Source organism: Staurois parvus, unplaced genomic scaffold (genome assembly GCF_062004578.1).
Source record: "Staurois parvus isolate SC_StPar_1 unplaced genomic scaffold, SC_StPar_1.0 ptg001021l, whole genome shotgun sequence".
Classification (NCBI taxonomy): Eukaryota; Metazoa; Chordata; class Amphibia; order Anura; family Ranidae; genus Staurois; species Staurois parvus.
This window is the reverse complement of record NW_028318817.1, coordinates 349,700-357,302: the sequence shown is the minus strand read 5'-3', so window position 1 is coordinate 357,302 and position 7,603 is coordinate 349,700. Positions and strand designations below refer to the sequence as shown.

General features: G+C 49.5%; 1 protein-coding gene and 1 long non-coding RNA gene across 2 annotated transcripts in view; one reads left to right on the top strand and one right to left on the bottom strand.

Moving 5' to 3' along the window:
- Window positions 1-901: 901 nt before the first annotated feature.
- On the bottom strand, window positions 902-4,081 carry LOC149441163 (uncharacterized). Its single transcript, XR_016307431.1, has 2 exons — window positions 3,951-4,081; window positions 902-3,860 (listed from the first exon to the last, which is right to left on the bottom strand). It is a non-coding gene; the product is annotated as an uncharacterized LOC149441163 (long non-coding RNA).
- A 337-nt stretch (window positions 4,082-4,418) lies between these two features.
- The window catches only part of TAOK2 (TAO kinase 2), a 107,676-nt gene continuing 104,491 nt past the window's right edge, over window positions 4,419-7,603 (top strand). The window contains exon 1 of the mRNA XM_089657684.1: window positions 4,419-6,677. The gene's annotated coding sequence lies outside the window, so the exon portion shown is untranslated. The remainder of the gene's footprint in view (window positions 6,678-7,603) is intronic.

Sequence of the window (7,603 nt, the reverse complement as noted above, 5' to 3'; positions counted from 1 at the left end):
CTGATTGGTTAGCAAGGGCTAATACAATTTAGGCCTCCTTCGCTCGGATGTTCCGATCGGGTCTTCCCTTTTTTCAGGTGGACCTGATTGGAACCTCCATTCTCCTCTATGGAGCAAAGTTCCTGCTCAGTTTGCCGTCTAACTGACCCGGAAGTGGAAGCGGGTTCTTGTGAAGACCACGGAGGAGCATAAGCAGAGCTTACACTTTTGGGTTTAACTCCACTTTAACCACCTCCCGCCCAGCCGTTGTATATAAATAGCCGGACGGTGACAGTGCAGGGTCAGGTGGCCGTTTATAAACGGCCTCCCCGCACCCTGCTTATGCACGCTCCCTTGGAGCGCGCAGCACCGTGATCCAGTGCCCGCTGTGTCCTCCGGACACAGTGGAACACCAATCGTCGGGCAGGACCTCTGTGTGAGGTCCCGATCATGTGACCACTGATTGGCCAATCAGTGATCACATGCAGAGTAGTAAGCAAGATGTCACTTCTGACATCATTGCTTACTACGTGTGAAATCTGTGAATAAACACAGAGGTCACATGGCACAAGGCTATTCACAACAGCCTTGTACCATGTGACAAGCTGTGACCAATCACAGCTCACTCAGTAGTTCTCAATGGCTGCAAGAATGCAGCTAGAGAGGAGAAATGATTGCTTTTACAGCCTTTATGGGTGTAAAAGCAATCAGTGTAAAAAAAAAAAATCTTCATCACCCCCCACAAGTAGTACAGTGTCACCATGGTGACACTGTACTGCTAGGGTGACAGTATGTAAAAAAAAACAAATAATAATAAAAAAAAAGTAAAAAAAAATGTTTAACAATTATAATTTTTGGTTATAAACTAATTTGGGTTATTTTTTTTTTACTAAAAAGATAACAGAATAAATGTTGGCCAAGGTTTATGATGAAATACTATTTATTTGCAAAATTTTATAAGAAAAACACTTTTTTTTCAAAATTTTTGGACTTTTTCATTTACATAGCAAAAAAAATTTAAATCCCAGCGGTTAATAAATACCACCAAAATAAAGCTTTATCTGTCTCAAAAAATGCTAAAAAATTCATATGGGTACAGTGTTGCATGACCACGCAATTGTCATTCAAAGTGTGATAGCGCTGAAAGCTGAAAATTATCCTGGACAGGAAGGGGATGAAAGTGTCCTTGACTGGAAGTGGTTAAGGTGATTTCTGAGCATTTTTTGGTGTCTTTGTACATACATTTCTTGTTTGTGGTGTCAGGATAGAGCATTTATGTTTTATCCAATGGAAAGCTATTAGTGGAGGAAGAGAGGAAAGAAATCACGCTTAAAGGGTTACTTCACCTTTACCAAAAAACATTTTATGCAGAGAAGGGGTGTCTGTAGCTAAAAACAAACTGTGCAGCTCTGACCAAAATTGAATACAGGCGTACCTCGGTTTATGAATTTAATGCGTTCTGCGGGACTTTTTGTATTACAAAAATTTGTAAATGGAAGCGCGGTTTCCCATAGGAATGCATTGAAAACCAATTAATCCGTTCCTGGGTCAGAAAAAAGTAAAAAAAAAAAAGAGTCTTTTATCTGTTCAAAACTCTTTATAAAGTGCATTTTAATGGCATAAATACTGTACAGGGATATGATTAAAATGAAATTCGTAAATGCAACGAAAACCAATTAAATTATTGCGAAAATAAAATTGTAAACCGAGGCATTATTTTCAATGGATTTTAATTCGTAAACCGAACATTACGTTAACTGAGGCGTTTGTAAACCGAGGTACACCTGTAATATCCTTGCTATAGGGGTAGGTCATTTACGTACTTCGTGAAACCTGACTGAAAAACTCTCAGGACGTTGCTAAGTTGTTGTTAAGTGAGGCCCAGGTAATACTGTTCACTTTCACTATCACAGGAGTGAGCTCTTTCTCTAATTCAAACCCCCTTCACATGCACTTTCTCTCCCCTGACAGTAGCTCTGAACTCAGCGTCTGAGAGCTCACTCCTTTGATGGTGGGGTGAACAGTAACACATACCTCTCAACTTTTTGAGATGGAAATGGTGGACACCTATTAGCAAAAATATGTAAGATTAGGACACGCCCCCTTAGAAGAGAATTATACAAAACAATTATAAGGTGAATCCACAAGTGTCTTTTTTTTTTTACTACTACTGATCTTTTATACTAGTTTTTGAAATTTACAAATGCAGCAGTTTAGAAAATGGATGAATGATTTAGCACTGGGAAACACCTTTTGAAAGATAAAAAGTGCATTTTATATACAACTATCAGACCAAAATGAGGTTCAAATGAAGAGGAAAGAGGGTCAGAGGAACTTTGTTCTAAATCAGGGACAGTGGTAACAGCTAGGCCTCTCTTAGCAACATCCTTAGCAACGTCCTGAGAGTTTTCCAGTCAGGCTTTTTGAGGTATGTATAGTGCCTTGAAAAAGTATTCCTACTTCTTGAAATTTTCCACATTTTGTCATGTTACAACCAAAAACGTAAATGTGTTTTATTGGGATTGTATGTGATAGACCAACACATAATTGTTGAAGTGGAAAAAAATGATAAATGGTTTTAAACATAAACATTTTTTTACTAATAAATATCTAAAAGGTGTGATGTGCATTTGTATTCAGCCCCCTTTACTCTGATACCCCTAACTAAAATCTAGTGGAACCAGGGGCGGACTGACAACTCATGGGGCCCCCGGGCAATAGGGGATCATGGGGCCCCTGTGTCCTTGCCAAAACTCAAAAAAGCCTATGAAAAAGGTACCAGGGGCATCTCATGGGGCCCCCTACTGACCCCGGGCCCTCGGGCAGTGTCCGGGTTTCCAAATGGTCAGTCCACCCCGAGTGGAACCAATTGCCCTCTGAAGTCACCTAATTAGTAAATAGAGTCCCCCTGTGTGTCATGTGATCTCAGTATAAATCCAGCTGTTCTGTGAAACCCTCAGAGGTTTGTTAGAGAACATTAGTGAACAAACAGCATCATGAAGGCCAAGGAACACACCAGACAGGCCAGGGATAAAGTTGTGGAGAAGTGCAAAGCAGGGTCAGGTTATAAAAAAATCTCCCAAGCTTTGACCATCTCACGGAGCACTGTTCAATCCATCATCCAAAAACGGAAAGAGTATGGCACAACTGCCAACCTACCAAGACATGGCCGCCCACCTAAACTGACAGGCTGGGCAAGGAGAGCATTCATCAGAGAGGCAGCCAAGAGGCCCATGGGAACTCTGGAGGAGCTGCAGAGATCCGCAGCTCAGGTGGGAGAATCTGTCCACAGGACAACTATTAGTCGTGCACTCCACAGATCTGGCCTTTATGGAAGAGTGACAAGAAGAAAGCCATTGTTGGAAGAAAGCCATAAGAAGTCCCGTTTGCAGTTTTCAAGAAGCCATGTGGAAGAAGGGGCTCTGGTCAGAGGAGACCAAAATTGCACTTTCTGGTCTAAAAGCAAAACGCTATGTGTGGAGGAAAACTAACACTCCACATCACCCTGAACACACCATCCCCACCGTGAAACATGGTGGTGGCAGCATCATGTGGTGGGGATGCTTTTCTTCAGCAGGGACAGGGGAGCTGGTCAGAGTTGATGGGAAGATGGATGGAGCCAAATACAGGGCAATCTTAGAAGAAAACCTGTTAGAGACTGCAAAAGACCTGAGACCGGGTCAGAGGTTCACCTTCCATCAGGACAATGACAAGAAACATCCAGCCAGAGCTACAATCTAATGGTTCAGATCAAAGCACCTTCATGCGTTAGAATGGCCCAGTCACAGTCCAGACCCAAATCCAATGGAGAATCTGTGGCCAGACCTGAGAATTGCTGTTCCCAGACGCTCTCCATCCAATCTGACAGAGCTTGAGCGATTCTGCAAAGAAATGAGCATAAAACGCATGTTTTTAGGCATTTTCAGGCGCTCTCATTGACCTCTATAAAGGCCAAAAATGCACAATTCTACCTCAAACAAGCGTACTTTCTGTGACACGACGCTCGTGTGTGAAAGGGCATTATTTCATATAATGTGAATTTCGATTCAGGAAGCATGCTTTAACTTGCTGGGCGTGAATGGAGTCTGGCGGCTGCCGTAGGTTTGGGATGGGTAAACAGCTTTTTATTTGGATAAGGAATTACGTTTTGTTTACTTACAATAAAGTTTTGATCTTGTGACAAAAAAAAAAAGTTGGCGAATGCGCATTAGCCCCCTTTGCGCTGCCCTCTGTGAGACCGGGAGAGGCGCTCGCGCCTGCGTCACCTGCCCTTCCCTCCCTCAGGAGACGCCCCGCTGTTCCTCTGACAACTCGCGCATGCGCGCTAAGGCCGCCTCGGCCGCTTCCGGTTTAGCTCCCGCCCGGTCCGCCATCTTGGATGGAGGGAGAGATAGAGAGAGAGAGAAAAAAAAAAGGGGAGGGGGAGGAGAGCTGTATAGAGAGGACGGGAGGAGGAGGAAGGGGGGGCTCTGCTCCCTATTGACTGGCACTGAGCTGGGGCTCCTGCACTGAGGGCACACACAAGGCCTCCATAGGCTCCAGGTAGATGACAGGGAGGGGGAGAGGGTCAGCTGCCATCCACACTCCATTCTAGCTGCAGCTCTGCACCTCCTATGGCTGCCTGATTCCCTCCACAGCCTGAGACAAGGCAGGAGGGGCCTGCACACACCTCATAGAGAGCAAAGGGGGGGTATATACATTGTATAGGGGGGGCAGACATCTCCACAGCCTCTGTGGGCGCTACAAGACTGAGGAGGGGCACACACAGAGGACCCCATTGCTCTGTACATCACCACAGCCTCTGTGGGCGCTACAAGACTGAGGAGGGGCACACACAGAGGACCCCATTGCTCTGTACATCACCACAGCCTCTGTGGGCGCTACAAGACTGAGGAGGGGCACACACAGAGGACCCCATTGCTCTGTACATCTCTACAGCCTCTGTGGGCGCTACAAGACTGAGGAGGGGCACACACAGAGGACCCCATTGCTCTGTACATCACCACAGCCTATGTGGGCGCTACAAGACTGAGGAGGGGCACACACAGAGGACCCCATTGCTCTGTACATCTCCACAGCCTCTGTGGGCGCTACAAGACTGAGGAGGGGCACACACAGAGGACCCCATTGCTCTGTACATCACCACAGCCTATGTGGGCGCTACAAGACTGAGGAGGGGCACACACAGAGGACCCCATTGCTCTGTACATCACCACAGCCTATGTAAGCGCTACACTGGGGCTTACCCAGAGGACCTCATTGCTTTGTACACTGCCGCAGCCTATTTAGGTGCTACAGGACTAAGTTGGGCTCATAATATCGGACCTCATTGCTTTGTACATCACCACAGCCTATGTAAGCGCCACACTGGGGCTCACGCAGAGGACCTCATTGCTCTTTACACCGCCACAGCCTATGTGGGCGCTACAAGACTGAGGGAGGGGGGGAGGAGGGCTTATATTCGTGGACCTCATTACTTTGGACGCCACCACAGTCTATGTGGGTGCTACAGGAGTGAAGAAGGGGACTTACGCAGAGGACCTCATTGCTCTGAACATCGCCACAGCCTATGCGGGCGCTACAAGACTGAGGGAGGCACACAGAGGGCCTCATTGCTCTGAACATCGCCACAGCCTATGCGGGCGCTACAAGACTGAGGGAGGCACACAGAGGGCCTCATTGCTCTGAACACCGCCACAGCCTATGCGGGCGCTACAACACTGAGGGAGACGCACAGAGGGCCTCATTGCTCTGAACACCGCCACAGCCTATGCGGGCACGCACGCGGAGGACCTCATTGCTCTATACATCGCCGCGGCCTACGTGGGCGCTACAAGACTGAGTTAGGCGCACAGAGGACCACGTTTCCCTGTACATTGCCACAGCCTATGCAGGCGCTATAGGACTGATAGAGGCACACACGGAGGGAACTCGTTGGTTTTGACATCGCCACAGCCTACGAGGGCGCTACAAGACTGAGGGGTGGCACACACAGAGGGTCTCGCTGCTGTTTACATCACAGGAGGTGGGGGCGTCTGTATTGCATAGAATTGCAGTGTAGGGGATGCTATAGGCCCCTGGAGACATATACCAGGGCCCCTGTACACACCGTAGGGGGTTGTATAGATGACGGGGTGGGGGGCTGGCAGGGTATAGAGGATGCCGTACATAGACCCCAGCCCCTATAGAGGATAGGCTGTAAAACACTAATATCGGGGGGGAGACTCGATCCTCGATTGCTGCAGATTTTCCCCATTAGTCCTATGTATAGGCAGCCCCCTACAGACGCTGCATCCTCCTTGCATGAACAATCCAGGCCGTGCACAGGACAATCCTGCTCAATCGGGGGCTCGGATGGCCGTCCGTGTGTAGAGATTGGCACGTACGCTCTATAGGGCACCGGGGAGTGACAGCTACGAAGGAGACATCAGAGGCACCTGTGCTGGCAGATACGAGACACAAAGAGAGGCTGCTACATGCAGGCAGAGACCGCCCGGCCGGGGTGTTGTTTACGGACGCTCGAGGGGTCGGGGCGGTAAGGCTGGCACGCTCCGAAGGGACCGCTGGTGTCGGAGGCAACGGGGGGCGACGTGCCCGAAGAGCCAGCATGGGAGGCCGCGGGCAGAAGTCGATGCCCCTCGCCCATTAGGAAGCCACCAGGCGAGCGAAGGAGCCGGCGACGACGGTGACGCTTCCAGGTAAGATGGGTGCTTTGCATGTCGCGACAGGTGCTGTCATCGAGGGTTGTGAGAAGCTATGCAGGGGGGGGGGTGGGGACAGGAAAGAGAGATGCCATTCATAATTGTATGTCATTGTGATTATTATTTGCTACCCCCCCCCAATGTGACATGCAGTTCCCTGGGTATGTACAATCGGAACTCGTGGGCAGAATTGTCAGTTTCGGGTGCCAGGGACTTGGTGATGGGTTGTATCCATGTTATCATTATTGATCGTGTTTGGCCTACTGAGGGCAGTTTGAGAATTCTGTAGGCAGTCATTCATGGCACCCCTGACATTGTGGCAGGCATCCACGGCGTGGGTGGGTGTTGTGGATTTTTGTTGAACATACATATAGTCAACACTTCGATTCCACAGCTTTGGCAGCTATGGTCCCCTTGGTATAGTAGAGGGCATCAGTACTCTCCTCAGCACAGTAGCAGGCCCCCATGAATCTGTGATTTCTGCCATGGGCATGGTGTTTGCGATCTTCTTGGCTCTGTGGCAGAGGCGTCGGTGGCCTCCACGGCTCTGTGGCAGAGGCGCCGGTGGACTCCACGTTGGCCTCCTGTGTTCGCTATGGCTTGGTGGCACGGGCACCTCTGTTCTCTGTGGCGCAGGTGCCTCTGTTCACTGTGGCGCCTCTGTTCATTGTGGCAGAGGCGCCTCTGTTCTCAGTGGCGCAGGCTCCTCTGTTCACGGTGGCGCAGGCTCCTCTGTTCACGGTGGCGCGGGGGCCTCTGTTCACGGTGGCGCGGGGGCCTCTGTTCACGGTGGCGCGGGGGCCTCTGTTCACGGTGGCGCGGGGGCCTCTGTTCACGGTGGCGCGGGGGCCTCTGTTCACGGTGGCGCGGGGGCCTCTGTTCTCTGTGGCGCCTCTGTTCCCGGTGGCGCGGGGGCCTCTGTT